This window comes from Megalobrama amblycephala, linkage group LG11 (assembly GCF_018812025.1).
Source record: "Megalobrama amblycephala isolate DHTTF-2021 linkage group LG11, ASM1881202v1, whole genome shotgun sequence".
In the NCBI taxonomy this organism is placed as follows: domain Eukaryota; kingdom Metazoa; phylum Chordata; class Actinopteri; order Cypriniformes; family Xenocyprididae; genus Megalobrama; species Megalobrama amblycephala.
The window spans coordinates 19,785,636-19,803,465 of record NC_063054.1 but is presented as its reverse complement, the minus strand read 5'-3'; the positions used below and the strand labels follow the sequence as shown (position 1 = coordinate 19,803,465).

The 17,830-nt window shown below is 37.0% G+C and overlaps 1 protein-coding gene across 7 annotated transcripts in view; it reads left to right on the top strand.

Moving 5' to 3' along the window:
- Positions 1 to 1,519: 1,519 nt before the first annotated feature.
- Positions 1,520 to 17,830, top strand: part of sipa1l1 (signal-induced proliferation-associated 1 like 1) — an 83,536-nt gene continuing 67,225 nt past the window's right edge. For 3 of the 7 annotated variants that reach the window (XM_048206601.1, XM_048206600.1, XM_048206599.1), the window contains exon 1: positions 1,521 to 1,886. The gene's annotated coding sequence lies outside the window, so the exon portion shown is untranslated. Of the gene's footprint in view, positions 1,887 to 11,625; positions 11,724 to 17,830 lie in introns of all 7 variants that reach the window. The other 4 variants (XM_048206597.1, XM_048206596.1, XM_048206602.1 and 1 more) reach the window with 4 other exon arrangements.

Below are 17,830 nucleotides of genomic sequence, written 5' to 3'. Positions count from 1 at the left end.
CTCAGCAACAACTTGTCACCTTTCTGCATGTCATTCTGTATTAGTGTATCTGCATCGCTTGAGTGGAACTAAATGAATGGGACCATTCTTCCTGTTCCCCTGGCATCCCTGACAAGACATTCCTATGTGAGGTCACACATGCAATTGTGTGGTCAACAAGTAGGGGGCGTCAAGTATTGATCACTCAAACAGGACAAAGGCATTCCTAAATAATTTAGATGGTCGGATGGTAGCAACCTGCTTGACATGATGAATTCTGTTTGTGCACAGATGATAATCCCTGCAAACTTCTTACCCCCCTTAAATTGTGTTATCAAAAAGAGCATGTTGTTTGTTAATAGTTTTTTATTCTTCACAAAATAGTCTTCATGGACTCTAGACTAGCACGCTCACTTTAAATCGATTAACCTCCACATGTGCTCAGTTTGGATTATATGTGCACTAAAATATCTGTCATCAAATATGAACAGTGAGTGCTGCAGTGGTAGTAGCTTGACTGAAATCTGCATCACAGTGTTTATATTAAATAATTTTTTACCAAAATTAATTTATTTTCACGAGGAACTTCAGACAAGTTGTCATGGTAACAAACTGCATATTGTTTTAATGATGTAATCTGTTTACTTATAATCCTCTCATTGATGTGATAACTCGATTTTCCTTTGGAATAGTTATGAGACACATGAGTAAACATGCAGTATATATATATATATATATATATATATATATATATATATATATATGGAGAGAGAGAGAGAGAGAGAGAGAGAGAGAGAGTAACTATTGGAAGTATATTCACATGAAAATCCCACACAAAATTATCACTTTTACAGTACCAGTAAAAAGTTTGGACAAGCCTACTTATTCTTATTTTTTACAGTTTATTTAATGTACATAGCCTACTATATGAAACCTACCAGTGGTTACTCTCAACAGAAGAAGAAAGGTTGCTATGTCCAGTTATCCATCGTCAACATTTGACACCAACTAGTTTTCAAAGTTTCAGTGGAATAGTCATCAAATTATAGACATACAAACTTCCAGAGCAATGTAGTTTGTGTAAAACATAATGTGAAATACCTTTGTTTTGGGTTTATATTCAGACAACAAAAATTGATAGTGAAAATAACTTGTGATGGTATTGATTTTAGTTGTGCATTTTTTAATTGTCTGAAAATAAACCCAAAAAACTCATTTCATGTTTTTCACAAACTACTTCCTGCACGTGTTTGGTTATCAGTGACTATTGGTTACAAATAGCAAAGAGAATAGCTGAAGAACCTACAGGAGGTTAAACACGGGACGAGGTAAATGAGGCAAAGTGTTAACCATTATGCTTAGAATAAAGTCACAAATGCTACCCAACTAACACGACACAGATTTAGTGATGCACATATTGGACAGGTCAGCCCTATTCTTGTCAAAAACAACAGAATACCAGTCGCGCGATAACCGTGCAGCACATAAATTGTGCTGTTGCTACGGCAACGCTGTCCGTAGGGGGCCCATTCCCACAGATACAAATCACGCTCCTCTCTGCTCTCAGCTATCGCGAGATTCCTATTAGCGAAGCGTAGCAGCGGCTTGCAGTGACCTCATCAGCAGCTGCAGCGTGAGGCGGAGCAGCAACTTTTGTATGAACTTCGAAGTTGAATAATTGTGAACGAGACGCTGAGGCCAACGGTACTGCTGCTGGAGTAGATACAACAATACGCTGCAAAATCTCCCGCGACAAACGGGAAAACAGCAGGAATAACGGCTGCACACAGACTGCACTTAGCTGGCGATTATTACGAGGCGGAGAGAAGCTTGTGTCGGACTTTTATCGGAAGATTTTGTGGGAGAAGAGACCGCACGAGAGCAGCGGGAGGTGGAGAGCGAAGAAGGTGAGTTCATAACATGTCTGTGATTTAACTGTCCATGCCAACTCCCGACGGTGCTTATATGTATGTAAAGGGGGCCACGGATGTGTTTTCTCGGAGAAATGCGCCTTTGTAATCTGTAAAATGCCCGCGTTTTATCCCTCGAGCGAATTGCGACGGTTAACGAATGATATCTAACGTATCATTCACCTGATTATCAGAGGAAAACAAGAATCCAACAGAAAGTTGCAGTGAAGGCGATCATATTTTGATAGATTATAGCAGGCAGAATGCAAATATATACATGTCGTCCGCTGTGTTGTTATTATTTGGTCTCAATTTGATAAACAAGATGGTGTAAGGTAAAGATGGTGAGGTTATAGTGAATAGTTTTGGTCTTAACTCCAGATGTGAGAAGAACAGGAGCACAGCAGTGACAGACGTGCAACTTCATAAACATGGATTGTGTGTCACATGCATATATAATTTCTGCATCAGTCAGGGCGAGAATTTAATCAAATAAGAAAAGACGTATGAAAAGACATAATTTTGACTCCTATGTTTTTCATTAAGTCAGGAGTTGCGTGCAGGTTAAATGAGATGCTTTGTAAAACTTGAATCCTTACAAATGAGCACTTTCAGTTCACGTCGTTCTGTAAATGTGAGTGAATTTTAAAGTGTGATTTCCAGGTCAGGATTAATACAATATTAATGTTTCAGTAATATATATATTTTTTCTCTCTATGCCAATTTCCTTTTTTTTCAAGTAGATAAAGCTTTTTCTGTATAGAATGCATTTAAAAATCCTTATACAATAATCACTGGAAAAGTTATGCACATTAATTGGTCAAAAAAGAGCTCTCCATTTTATATAAATAATTTTGAGAACAATGGCTGTGTCTCAAAAACTATTGAGCTGCCATCACCGGCTCTTTTCAGACACTGATAATCTATGGAATCTGTTGCATTAGCTGCGAATCAGATCAGGTGTCCAACCGGAGGAGTCATTGGGCTGTAGATCACATTGCATTTATTATGCATAACATTTTGTCACTTCGAAATTGTGAGGTTTGTGTTGTAGGTTGACTAATGGCCCTTTGCTCAGTTTTCTCCCTGTAAGGGCTTTACTGATTTGTCATTTGCATGTCTTTTCTTCATTGTGTGGGTGGTGTGTGCTCACTGTGTATTGGCCAGGCTCTAAATGCAGTTCGTGTGGGGGTGGATTTGAAGAGCTGGTCCCTGATTGAAGTGCTTTCTGGCATTCCCTTTTTAACTTTAAATGTATGGAAGATGCAGACCATCACCAGATCTTAAAAATGACCAAGGAAGAACATCCCCTGAGATGTTGAGGTTGCTGTGTCCTTTGACAGAAGTGCGTTTTTGTTTAGTCTTGAGTCAGTCTGATCACTTTTAGACTTTTTTAGTTGACCACTTTAAGACTTGAATTTTTGTTGTTCTTAGATCCATCTGTGGACCAGCACGGATCCCATAATTCCTTTTTTTTTTTTTTTTTTTTTTTTAATATATAAATAGCATCATAAATGTCTTTAGACATAATAAACAGTCATTGCTGCATTTATAAGATGAGTTTGATAAAGTCAGTAGCAAGCAGATATCGCTCTACTGAGTGAAACTTTGTTAGATTTAATGTTTTCTTCCCCCAGCCTCTATCTAAGAATGCCAAGGATGCAGTTATCTGCAGGCAGTGTCGCATTTCCAATATTAAGTAGCCTATTGAAAGGGAGTGTGTAGGTGGACACGCACATGTTGTGAAACATGTAGAAAAGGAAATGTGTGAGGGGAAAAAAGACGCCGGGGTGGATGATTGGCAGCAGAGGGATTATCAAGAGTTTTTCACATGTAGAGTGCTCCAGATTCTATAGATACCGATTGGATTAAGGTTTTTATCATTGCCACAGGCTTAACAAATTATGTGCAAGTTTGTGCATTTAACAGCTTCTCCTGTTGCTCTTCTATATGCTGTTGCTATGGAAGTTTGGTTAAGTTGTTAGGTTATGCAAGCATATTTTTCAAGATTTGGCAGGAGACAACCTCCAAATCTAATTCTGTAACAGGTCTAGATCAGATGTAATACATCAGATAAATTGTTACTCTTTTTATTTCTTAATTCTTTTTAAAGCACCTGCAAAATTCAAGCAAATTCCTTGTACGTGTTGTACTTGGCAATAAAAGTGGAAGAAGAAGATAGTATGTAATAGTCCTACCTTTTTAATGCTTATCATGTCCATTGGTATACGTATTTACACACACATACGTATGTTGTTTACAAGTGGCTCATACCTGTCTAGGGTCTAGGGCTGCATGATTTATCGCATGATACAAAAAATAACATTGAAGTTAAACGCGTTTATCACTTAAACGCGATAATCTTAGTGCGATTATGAAATTGCAAAGGCTGCGATTAAATTTTTTTTTTTTAATGCGCAGCTTGTCAATGAATTATGGCTCCAAATGCTAATCCATCTGAAAGCACTGCGAGTTTGAGTCGCTTCTAATGTAGATTTGAAAAAGCAACACGCGTCAAACATCTTTCCAGACAGAAGCATTAACATCTTGTCCAACAAAAGACATTTAATAACACGTTTTACTCCAAACTCACTTCATAACGACGGTTGAGCATCCTTCTGTGAGATGATGAGGCAGTCATGTGTTTGTTAGTCATGTTTAATCAATCAAAGCATTTCAATCTTCTGTTTATTTAGCTATAGCGATATGATGCGTGTTATCGTCTTCTGCGGCAGTGCATATTTGGAGTTTCTGCGCAAAAGCGCCCCCTGGCTTTCAGATGGAGAAGCATTTACTACTGATCACAGAGCTGTACAGCTCTGACAAGCTGCGCATAAAATAATCGCAGCCTTTGCCAAATCGTGTGTGGTTTAATCGCGATAAATCGTGCAGCCCTAGTCCAGTCTTACATATATTATCTGAAGTTATTTATTATTGCATACAATCCAAATGGACATTGCTTTTGACATCTTATTAAAAGTTTAGTTTACACAAAAATTAAAATTCCCTAATGATTTTCTCACCCTCTTGTTTGGCGCAAATGTAAGTTGTAATATTTTGTTTATTTTGTGTAGGCCTATCTATATCTGATTTATCTCATATAGGATGCATTTGGTTAAGAATTAACGCTGTAGTAAAGCGTGCCGGTGATCATCTTCAGTGTGCGCAGCTCAAACAGAAATGCACAACTAACAATGTCTATGATTGGGACTGTCATATTACATAACATAATAATGAGAACAATATTGTAATAAAACATTGTGAATTATTTGGGTTTAGTTGCCGTTTAGTTGTTTCATCACGTTGCACCAGGAAGAGCGCGTCAACAGTGACACGTAATTTTGTGCAGATATAATTTGTAATATTGTTTATTTTGTATATATCTGATTAATCTCATATATGATGCATTTCTTTGAGTTAAATAACGCGTTAGCAAAGTGCTCCAGTTTACCGGTGTTCATTCAGCGCTTCAGCGCGTGCAGCTCAAACAGCAATGCACGACTAATAATAACTATGATTAGGACTGTCATATTACATAACATTAATGAGAACACTATTTTAACAAATCGTTGTGAATTCATTGGGTTTTGTTGCTGTTTTTAGCGCGTTATTCCAGGAAGTGCGTGTTCACAACAGGAGTACACATTCTGACAAGCACGCATCTGAGGCGGCGTTGGTGACACATTTCTATTAGTTCAGGGCTCAACACTAAGGATTTTTTCTACTGGCCTGGTCGGGCCAGTGGTTCTTATTTTTACTTGCCCCGCCAAAATTTTCAATGGCCCCACAACAAAAAATTAATAAAAGTAAAAGACTAGAAAATGGGCCTATAAAATAAGCATAGTTATTGTTTTCGTTGTATTTGTTATATTTAACCTCAATAAATAAGGTTATGACACCAAAAGCTACTAGATATAAGTAATAAAATATTAACAAATAATCAAATTATGAGTAATAGCACAAATAAATACAACAGAACAAACATATAAATGAAATAAATGGTGCTTTTCAAGCTTTTCATGTAGGTTTAAACAGGAGATTTTCAGGTACAGAAATTGTAATCTTATGTATAACTATAGAATAGATTAAACTTTATTAAAGTTAAAGGCACTCTAAGCGATTCTGAGCGGAGTAACTTCCTGTTGACGTTCGAAGTGTTGTCAAACAAAACAGAGGCTAGCTAGACCCTCCCTCCTACTCCTCCTGGTCCTCCCCTCCGTGCTTCCTGAAACAGTCATGAACGCGCATTTAAAATGTAAGTAGCTTGCGTATTGACGCTGCTTTTCGTTATTGGCTGGAGCATGTTTATTATGTTAAGTGGTCCAGGCTGCACCAGTTTGTTTTTATTGCAGTTTTCGGAGCTTGTGGCGACTACAGAGGCCGCATTTTTTTACAGTGTGTTCAGGGGACAGGCAGCTAGCGCATAGTGAGGAGATGTTTGCGGTATGTGACCAAAAAAAAATTGGGCCTAAAAACGCGTCAAATCGCTTAGAGCGCCTTTAATCAGTCAAGAGCAGTTACAGATTCATAAAAATGTTTTTAATGTTGAAAATATAAAACGTTAAGTACTTTTATTTGAAATTATAAAAAAATGAAGACACTTTAAATGTGAAATTAAACCCGCCAGTAGGTGGCAGCAAATCCCTGTTAATGAGCGAGTCATTGAGATTCAACCGATTAATTCAAACGGCTGATTCATTCAGGAAGTGTTGCTCAGAGACGCAAAACAATGCTGTGGACTTTGGAACTATTTTAGTAGGCGAAATAGAGCGAAACAGACGATTTGGTGTCTTAAACATAAGTCACTTGATATGAAGTTCTTGTTCATTAAACTATACGCTGAATAAAATCAATATCAGATTTGTAATCATGCTAATATTTGGAGAAAAATGGCGCTCTTTGTGTAATATTGCACTCTAAAAATGCACGCACACTAGTCTAACTTTCCAGACTATTTCATGTAGTGTATGCGTGCACTCAATGGGTGTGTTTTTGTTTTGTTTTTGTAAAGTGAGGGACATACACGATAATATCAGATCGTTAAATCAACAATATCTATATCATAGACGATATATAACGCACACCCGACAGCACTGGCCCGATCGGGCAAGCGACCGTTCCGTCTACTGTCCCGAGCGGAAAATAAGCTCTGTGTTATGACACTTACACATTTGTCTATCAAGATAATCTTTACAAGTTAACACAACATTTATAGATTTTGAAGCCTAAATAAAGTCGTCAGATATAAAAGGCTAACAGTAGGCTATAAACGGACTACAGCACACCATGGTTGCGGATCAACGTCGTCACCACCAAGCTTCCTCAAACTGTATTTAAAAAACAACTTTATTTAAAAACATGCTCGCTGATTATGATCTGTGCTGTGTATGAATACTTCTCCACTTTTGCATGAGAAATGCTGTCCAAATGTCCCGTTTTTAATGATGACGTCTGAAGTCCCCGCCAAAGGAAGTAGTCCCTTTTAGCAACTTGTTAGCAACCGCCGATTTTAAGACACATTAAAAGTTTAAAAAATCACAAGTGGGTTATAACTGGTGTGTTTTATGTCATAGATCAAAACGTGAAAGTATTTAGAGGCTTTGTTAACCACAGACCTTATTTGAGGCGATTTAGCAAAAACCCATTCAAAAAACCCATAGACTTTACGGCATTGGAACCGGAAGTCCTAAAATGCTAACTCGCTTCCGGGTTTTGCCTACAAAAATGCTCTATTAAGTAAGTAATATAATAAATGATTAATCACATCAACTTATTTTACAATCCTACCAGCCATTTATTTAGATTCAATCCCTTTTCATTAATTTAGTGAGGAATATGGTATTTTGAGCAGCATTTGCACACTGTAGACGCATATTGCAGTATTAAGGCTAACGATTAATAGATTAATTGGTTGCTAATTTAAATTCATGGGAATTTGTAAATTGACATCCCTCATATAGAACAGAATGAAGGTGAGTAAATAATTACAGATTTTTCATTTTTGGGTGATAAATCCCTTATCACCCAAGTCAATGGAGATGAAATCCAAATAAGTGACCACAGGTGACAATGACAGAAGCATTGTCAAAAACAAGGGAAGGAAAGGACCTTTTTCCATCCACTTTTCTATATTTAGTCCATAAAGTTCCTCGATGTCATTGCATTACTCCAGAAATTTTGTCCTATTCTTAAAAAGGTAGATTTTTTTTTTTTTTTTAATCAGCTACTGGTGGTTTCAACCAGTACTAATTTCCAGCATATTGTTCTGCCACCTCATTTAATCTCCCATCTTCCTGGAAGCAGCAGCTGTTGATGCTGATCTGATGAATGGCAAAGAAACAGTTTCAGAATGTATCTGCATTATCGCTGATATTCCCACCAACTGTCTCGCCATCTGCCTAACGGCGCTTGTTGTGTTTCGTGCAGGAGAGCAGAGATTTTCAGCCTCTTGCGCTAGAGAGGATGGGTGTTAACATGGCACCCAAATGCTGAAATTAGTATTGAAGGCGCCCATCTTACTTTTGGACTCGATAATTACAGCCCTGTCTCCTCTACCACTTTGGACTCCATCTTAATGCAGGCTGTAGCCTCAGATTTATGCAGCCATTAGTCAGGAAGACAGTCTGTTGAAAATTAAAGGTGAGAAATGAGAGCTGCGGAATTTTCAATGCTGGATTCTTACTATGTTTTTGATTCATGCAGTTTATTAGAGACTCTCAGTATTGAGGCTTTTTGAAGTGATGTTTTTTCCTTTCAAAATAAACCAAAAACCTTATGCCTTAAGTGTAAATTTGGCAGAATGAAACCTTTAGTCAGGATTGCATGGATGCGTTATCAGTATTCGGTGGTGATTCACCTTTCTATGAAAGCATATATGATGGTAGATTTTTAGAGACAGACACAATGTCTTGAGCAAACCTCTTTCTTTAGGAGAATCTCTTCCCCACTTTCATGATGAAATCACTTCATTTAATAAATGGGAGCTTGTCAATGTCATATTCTCATAGCCTTCCACAATTCTTTTTGATCTATTTAAAACCTAATCGCATTTTGAACACTGTGTCTTTTGGAACACGTTATTTGTATCGCATCCACTTCCCTTAGTCATAATGCGGTATCCTAGTAACAGCTTTGCGGTTTGGCTTATTGGTCAGCTAGTTCAACTATTCTTTGGAATCTGTTGTAATGATGTGGAATGTGCTCAGGCAGGTCTTCCTGTGTATTACATTCATCTCTGTGTGGCTTACATCTACACTGTAGTAGTGGTTAGAGTTTTGCAAAACATTAAGTCATTATATTCACTAATGACATCATCACTGGCTTAAGACTAGCCAATAAGAGACTATTTTTCTTGTATAAATTTTTATTGCTAGTGGATGCATAAGCCTGAACATTTATTGATGAGGATTTGATGGCAGTGATGTGTTCTAAACATTTAAAATCGTATGTGTAGTTGAAATTATTAAAAACATTTTGTTGTTCGATTATTTTAATTGTACATCCATATAATTTGTGTAATTTCAGGCAGTTTACAATAAACACAGGGTGAGGCATTTTTAAAGAGAATAATTAAAAGGCTTATTATATACAGAAGGGTACCCACTTCTTGTTATTCAGTACCTGTTTTGCTGCTTTTTCTAAATCCAATTGGGCTCTGGAGTTTGTGGGAGTGACTGCAACATTTCCAGGTTCAATTAGGTAAGAATTAAGGGAGAAGTGGAGCTTTGGAGCTTGACCACTTTTTTTGTTACTCCAGAGGGGAACTGGTTTAAATTAGATTTTTAATCACAGACTCTGACGTTTGGACCCTAGAAAAATGTGCAAAAACTGTACCATCAGGACAGGAGTACAACAGCTTGTCAATGGGATACAATTGCATTTTTTTTTTCCTGGCAGTATGTATATTTGACGCCATTTTTTCATGGTATTGAGTGACATGAGTCCTGATCAGGGGAACAACAGAAGACAGAAGACGAAGATGAATCGACTTCGATAATGAACCCGATTTTGCGTGGCTTGTCCGTGAACTACGGCTCTGTCTATTAAAAGGCGCTCCATTTGAAAGCAGGTGATGGCGATTTAGCGGTAATCAAGGAACCGGCTTTACTGACGAAATGCGCGTGAGAATCGCATGCGATATATCGCCCAGCCCTAAATGAAAGTTTATAATTTGAACGTGTTTTAGGTCATGTCACTTTTATACATTTAAGCGATTTTAAACCATTTGAGTGCACAACCATTTGAGTTCTGATTTAATTTATATGGTGAAGACAATGCAGTGTTATTTTACATTTGATTATTCAATTTCCGTACCTGAATACTGTTAGTCTTACCTGAAAAATGTAAAGCACTATTTATTTCATTTGTATCTTTGTTGCATTTAGGGGGAGTTCAGGTTAATTGGGACACTTTTTCCCAGTCATCTCAATGGCAAAAAGTGTCCTAATCAACCTGAATTCATCCTATGCTTGTAATTTGTTAATTATTTTCTATGCATATTCACTCAACTACAAAGTCCCTCCAATGATTCTAGAATGATTAATTCTTTACAAATAGAGCTATTTAAGTTATCTGATTTTTTCTTTTCCTTTTTCTCCATATTGCAGAAAAACAAAATACAGCAATGTCAGTTTTTTCCAAATTTGTGCAGCCCTAGGGTGGAGTAACATGTTAGCTAGCAATATATGTTAGCTGTTTGACCTCACCTTGCAGCAGTTTTTATTGTCACAAGATGCAGGTCCACTTGTTTTAATTTGATTTAGGTTGCTGAGATTTACTTAAGAACTCCTTCACATACAATTATGCAAGCTTATTTTATTTAGTGGTAATCTGCTTATAATGATCTCTAGCCTATTGTGATATTGTTACTGTTTAATCCACTTTCAGCTGTAGTGTTTGTGAATGATAAATCGGTAATGGATTTGCACCAGGGCTAAGTGGTTTTGTGGTTAAGGATGTAGCTGTGCTAATAGACTTATAAACTTTGTGTTTCCAGCAGTCTATTTTCAGTGCTTTTTCTTGTTCTTTGTGTGGACATTGCTCTTTATCTTTGATATGCTGATATCAGCAGAACTTCTGGCTGACCCGGTGAGCTCTTCCTGGCTCTCTTGAAGTAAATGGATTGCCAGGAAACAGAATATCTCCATGTGAAATCAATTCAATGTCATATGTAACACTGCTTTCGTGGCAGTCTGGTAGCAACATGGTTTTCTTTAGCAAAAACTGTCACAGGTTAGAGAGCCATTATAATATGTAATACAATATGCCAGGACTTCCTAATACATTTTTAAAGGATAAAAATGTCACCAAATTAAATCTAGACATTACCAGGTTTTTAGAAGCACTATTGTATATGTGCAATTTAAACTTTGTGAAAGGTGAATTCCTTAAATAATAATAATTTAAATACAGTTTAACCGCAATCAGCCTTGATATATAATCGACTAGTGGTTCAGTGAGTTGTGACATTGATTCAGATTGAACTTGAGTTTGAGACTGATTCATTAAAAAGGACTGACTCATTTGTTAGTGTTTCAGACATCCTAAGTCGTGCTAAGGTTGTTGTCGTGTAACAGCAGAAAGATGCTGTATAGCTGTGCAGCAAACACTGGAATGCACTGTAGAGAAGCAATCTGCCGCATATCGGTTCTCATCTGTTGCCGATGGCAATTCGATATTCTCAAGTTTTTATTTTTGTTGCATTTGGAACTATTTTAAACTTTTGTAACTTTTCCAGCAGGAAATATGCTGTGCTGTTTTTAAAAGGTGTGAGCAGAGGGCCATGGGTGAGGCTGACGATGTGGAATGAGTGAGAGGGATCTGGACTCAATAGAGGTGAGGTCATCCATTTGCGCTGTATAGCAAAGGCCAGCAAACACAGGAACAATCAAATGTGCATGCCCCAGTACCCCCCTGCATCCCCTGCCACTCTTTCGTGTGCATGTGAATTTAGGTTCTCTGTGACTCAAAGCAAACATTGTCACCAGGAAGTGAAGGTTAATGATTATTTGGGTAAAGAGAAATGAAACGCTACGCATCTTTTTTGTCAAAAACACGTTAGTTCTGACCTGGACATGCTATTTACAGATGTTCCTATATTGCTAAGAGTGAGACTGTGGGTTTTATACAGTATTCCAACTGGGTTAGTCTAATTCTGAGCATTTTACTGTGTACTTTGGTCTTTTAATAAGAACACAGACTATCTGTGGATAATGCAGCCATATTGGTGAATACCTTTGTGAGCATTTCCTCTGGTATTTTATTCTAGGAGCGTCTGTTTTTACTTTGTCATTCAGATGATTTGAAAAGAATGATTCACTCTGATGACAAGCTGCTTTTGGTGCACTCTCATTCAAAACAAGTGGGTCGTTTTCATTCGGGTCCAGTGAATGAATTTGAACCTGCTTTGATCAGAGCATTGGAAAGGTGTCTAGAAAGCTGCCATTTTGGAAGAGCACTCAGAGTCACATCTTGTGATCAGCTCTTGTGGTTGTGATCCCTACTGCTAGTGTTACTTCAAAGAAGTTCTGTCATGCAAACAGTTTTGCCCAGTACCTGAACCATAAAACAATGCCCTACAATAGCCACTTTTGGAGTAATTGCTAGGAAAATGGCTGTGAGGCACGTCAAACTCATTGAGCACTTTAACTCATTGTTTGCGTCTGTCATTGCCAAAGGCAACAAAAATTTGAGAACAATAGATAGTTATGCAGTTTGCAGTAGATTACAGTAGTAATAAAAAAAAAAGCCAAACATTTTTTTTAAATTATTTTTTTTACATGTTTTTAATGTGTGTGTGTGTGTGTATGTATGTATGTGTGTTTATTATTTTAATTCAATTATTATTTTTAATTTTCCAGTGAATTCATTGTTACTGGATGTTTTTAATACCCGGACAGCTGTTGTGAATTTTTTCTAGGAACTGAAAATTGGTCCAGTTCAGATGAACATCTGATGCAAACGTAAGCTGTAGACAGGAGCAAACTGCTATAATAGCCAGTCAATTAAAACCCAGAGCAGTGATTGATCAAATTTTATTTGTTTACCTCCCTTGGGTGATTGTAAGTGTGTTTACTCTCAGTTGAATACATTTACTCTGTGGCTTTGCTGCTTTTTTGCCCCAGAGTTGTGAACAGATGTGTTTGTGTATCTGACTGTGTGGTTACTGTAATTCAAAAACCACAGACAGTAATAAACAGGTTCTCGCAGGCAACTCATTGTTTGCTGCAAGGCTAATGCCTTCAGGAAAGTTTTGTTAGGGCATTTTCTCAGAAAATGAGAGCCACTTAAAAACTTAATAGTCATTGGAGTTTTAAAACTGCTTGATGAACATGCAATTATACTTTAAAAAGTTGTTTTTTTTAAATGTGTGTGCGCGCATCTTAAACATTAATAGAATCAAACCAGAAATTAGTGTGTTAGAAGTGTTATTGATTTAGGAAGTGCTTTGACAGTACCCACTGGGCTCAACACTAAGGATTTTTTTCTATTGGCTCAGTCAGGCCAGTGGTTCAAATTTTTATTTGCCCTGCCAGAATTTTCACTGACCCCACCAGAAAATAAACTAAAAAATAATTATTTCGCTTCAGGTGCATAATGCCAAAAAAGTCATGGCAAACAAACAAGAAAATAGACTGAATTCAGTCCAGATTAAAAAAGTCTAGCTAAAAGTGCAAAGTGCATGTGAAATAAAAGCTAGCATTTTTTGCACCATGCAGTTTATAAAATAAAAAAGTTTTATTGTTGTTGTTTTTGACCTATGCAATATTTGTATTGGAGTAGATAATTTAGATAATTCTTGATTGATTCCAACTTTGATACCACAGCAAAAACTACTTGCCTAACTAATATAAAGTTCAAACATTATAGAAGACAAGTGAGTTTTCAATAATAAAATAAGAACAAATAAACCAATTAATATACCAACCAACCAAATAAACAAGCAACAGCTCAAATAAATGCAACAGAACAAATACACAAATAAAATAAAGTGCTTTAAGTTGCTCAGAAAACTGTACAGTACAGTAACAGTATTCAGGTTCAGAAATTGAATAATCAAACGTAAAATAACATTGCATAGTCTTTACTGTATAAATTAAATATAAATTAATCCTTGTTAAAGCTACAAAAGTTGTTAAATCAAGAGCAGTGAATGATTTTTTTTTTTTTTTTTTTTTTTCTTTTCTTTTCTTTGTCCTTTGTTGCTTGATTAACAGTAATGACACAGACAGCAGTAGGAATATTAGTCTGCTGTCACTTTAAGACCGAATGCCCGGACCGAATATAGTTTTATGTTACACGTGTTCCTCAACTGTTTACGTTCACTTAAGATGTAACTGACTGTGTTTGAGGATACTCGTCAAGTTGGGGATTTTGACATAATTATGTGTGAATTTGTCAGATCAGTCATGATGAAGACATGATAGAGAACTCAGTTCAGTATTTGTGTGCTGTCTGAGAAGCAGTTTTCACGGCGTGCACTTTGGATATGTGTGCACAGTGCGCAAGTACCAAATTGAGTTCTCTTCTGCGTCGTCTTGCACTTGAATATTTAAACTGGCAAGGCTAAAAACGTGCAAATGATTCACTTTCGTGATGTAGCACTGGCCAGATCAGGCAACTGACAGTTCTGTCAGCTGCCCCGAGCGTCGTTCACGCTGGCCCTAGGCCATCGGGCAGTCCTTATTGTCGTGCCCTGACCCAGTATCTTACTAACAGTACAACATGTGCAGATTAAACTGATGAACCTAATTTGAAAAATCTGTGGGGAATTTGAGTTATCAAAGTAAAAGTACAGGATTGACTCACTTTTGAGAATAACATATTACCATGCACATGTCAGGTGCTCCTGGGCAGGTTAAGTACAGGTTTAGCTCAGCTGAGCACAAAGTTCCTTGCATTTAGATTTCTTTTGTATTACGCATTATACATAATGAAACTTATGTAAGTTAGTTCTTGCAATACTGCAAAAAAAAAAAAACTTTTTTCCTTCACATTTAATCTCAGATGCGAAGAAATTAACATGGGACATTCCACTCTGGATTAAAATTCTTACACTCTTTGAACTCCTGGCATCATTCTGATCTCATCACTCCCTCACAATGCTGGTCTGTTCACACAAAGTTGAAATCACCATGTCACCTGGTAGGGCTGTAAATAAACAAGTTCATTCAGTTCCTAAAAGCTGGGAAAATTTAAGTATTACTTGCCAAACCTAGCATAACTTCTGTTCATACTTTCACTGTAAAAAAATTATCCTGTTAATTTAAAAAGGCAAAAAAGGCAATTTAAAAAGGCAATTTAGTTGCCAGAAATTGACCATAAAAACAAGGTGACAGTGTTTCAGGTATTATGGGATGGCCTTTTGGTGCCTGTATATTTTACAACTTAAAGGATTAGTCCACTTTTAAATGCACTTTTCCTGATAAATTTACTCACCCCCATGTCATCCAAGATGTTCATGTCTTTCTTTCGTCAGTCGAAAAGAAATGAAGGTTTTTGAGGAAAACATTCCAGGATTTTTCTCCTTACAGTGGATTTCAATGGCTACCAACAGATTGAAGGTCAAAATTACAGTTTCAGTGTAGCTTCAAGGGCTTTAAACGATATCAGACGAGGAATAAGGGTCTTATCTAGCGAATCGATCGGTCATTTTCGGAAAAAATACAACCGTTTATGCTTTATAAACAAAATATCGCCAAAAAGTTTATTTTTTTTTCCGAAACTTGAATAGGGAAGGCGTAGGACATTCAGCGTAAGTGGTATGAAGAATGCGGAAGCGGAAAGTATGTTCAAGTATATTTTGTTTATAAAGCATAAACGGTTGTATTTTTTTCGAAAATGACCGATCGATTCGCTAGATAAGACCCTTATTCCTCGTCTGGTATCGTTTAAAGCCCTTGAAGCTGCACTGAAACTGTAATTTTGACCTTCAATCTGTTGGTAGCCATTGAAATCCACTGTAATGAGAAAAATCCTGGAATGTTTTCCTCAAAAAACTTTGAGAAGAAACTTAATTTCTTTTCGACTGACGAAAGAAAGACATGAACATCATGGATGACATGGGGGTGAGTAAATTTATCAGGAAAAGTGTATTTGAAAGTGGACTAATCCTTTAAGTTATAACCGTATATTCCATTAAGTGATATAATGTTAATATACCAATCTACCTGAACTACCAAAATCTGATTTTTAATTTAAAATGTGCAGGTAACCACCATAATTATACAGGTAGTAAAGTAGAAATCCACATGATGAATCGGAGGTTATCATATGTGGCCTGTCCATAAAACATGACCAGAGGGTAACACGCATGACATGAAAATAATGCATTAACTAAATAGCAGAAATGTAACACAAAGCACTAAACTCATAACTAAAATGAGAATAAACAAGATTATTTAGGTGTGGAGAGGGGCGCTACTATTTTTTTATGTGATCAAACTTACGATTTTTGCCTGGTTCACCTAGCAACCACATGACATTGTCAATCTCTCAATGAGTGAGATGACTTATTAAATAGCTTTTGTTACCTTGCTTGATGCAGAAGCACAGTATATGGTGACAAACATTTGAAAATCTGTTTCTCGTTCACTGGCTTGATTCCCAATTTCATAACACCTGCCTGACTTTCTCAGGTGGGGTGAAAACTGTGAAACATCATCCTGTGTTTGTCTTGTTGCCTTAGAAACAAGGATGCAGCGGCGGTAACGGCCTTGCTGTGTAATGATGGTAATTAGCAGTAATTTTCTTCTGTGTGCCTGCAACATTCCTCTGATCTCAATAGACAGCGCTAGAGGAGAAAATGTCTGTTGCTGAGCCTTCTGTAGAACTTGTCAGAGGACTCGGAGGAACGTGAGCTCTGTTCCTCGTATGGCGCGTCACTAATGATGCCAATGAGTATTTCTGTAAGGAAGGCAATTATTGAAGACTTTGCTTCATGCAGTAGAACTGCAAATAGAGATTTCAGGTAGAGGAAATGCATGCTTGACCATCACTTGGTTATTTTTAACTCTGTGCAGTGATTCATATCTCATTTTCACTCTCCCTCACTGACTGAAAGAGTATAGGAAATGCATTAGTGGAAAAAGAAGCAAGCACCCAAGTCTTCTCACCTAGACACACACACACACACACACACACACATTCTGAGACGTTTAAGTGCAGCTACCCTGCTGCTCTCTGAACTTCGCTCACATCGACCGGGGCTTGAAAACACAGTATTAAAAGACCATATGTGCTGCTTTGGCCTTAATGATAGATTGACATCTGAGAGCTGGAGTGATGTAACAGTCTTTATAAAACAGATGGATGGCGGTTGATCAATACAGTCTTGCTAAAATACATGTATAAAAACGGATATGAAGTTCACCTAGCTACTGTAAATTACTGCACAACACCAACTATATCAGCGGTTGAAAATTAAGTCATCATTTACTCAAATTCATTTTGTAATTTTTGTCATGACGTCTTCGTTTATGAAATTAAAAAAATGTTGGCAATAGCCAATTCACATTTACTTTGAGAAAAATTTCACCTTGTAGGTTAAAATATTTTCTCACATGCAGTTCAAAACATTGCTGTTTGTTTGAATGGTCTGGCATGTTGATATCTGGCTTAAAGGGTTAGTTCACCCAAAAATGAAAATTCTATCATTAATTACTCACCCTCACGTCATTCCAAACCTATAAGATTTTTGTTCATTTTCGGAATGCAAATGAAGATCTCTTGATAAAATCTGGGAGCTTTTTGTCCTTCCATAGACAGCCTATGCTTTTGAAACTTTGACATTTCAAAAAGTTCATTAAAAGACTGGAAAACTAATCCATAGAAATTAAGTAGTTTAGTCCAAATTTTCTAAAGAGACTTGATCGCTTTTTACGATGAACAGATTTCATTTAGGCTTTTACTCGCATATAAACACTGATCAGCGAACATAAACA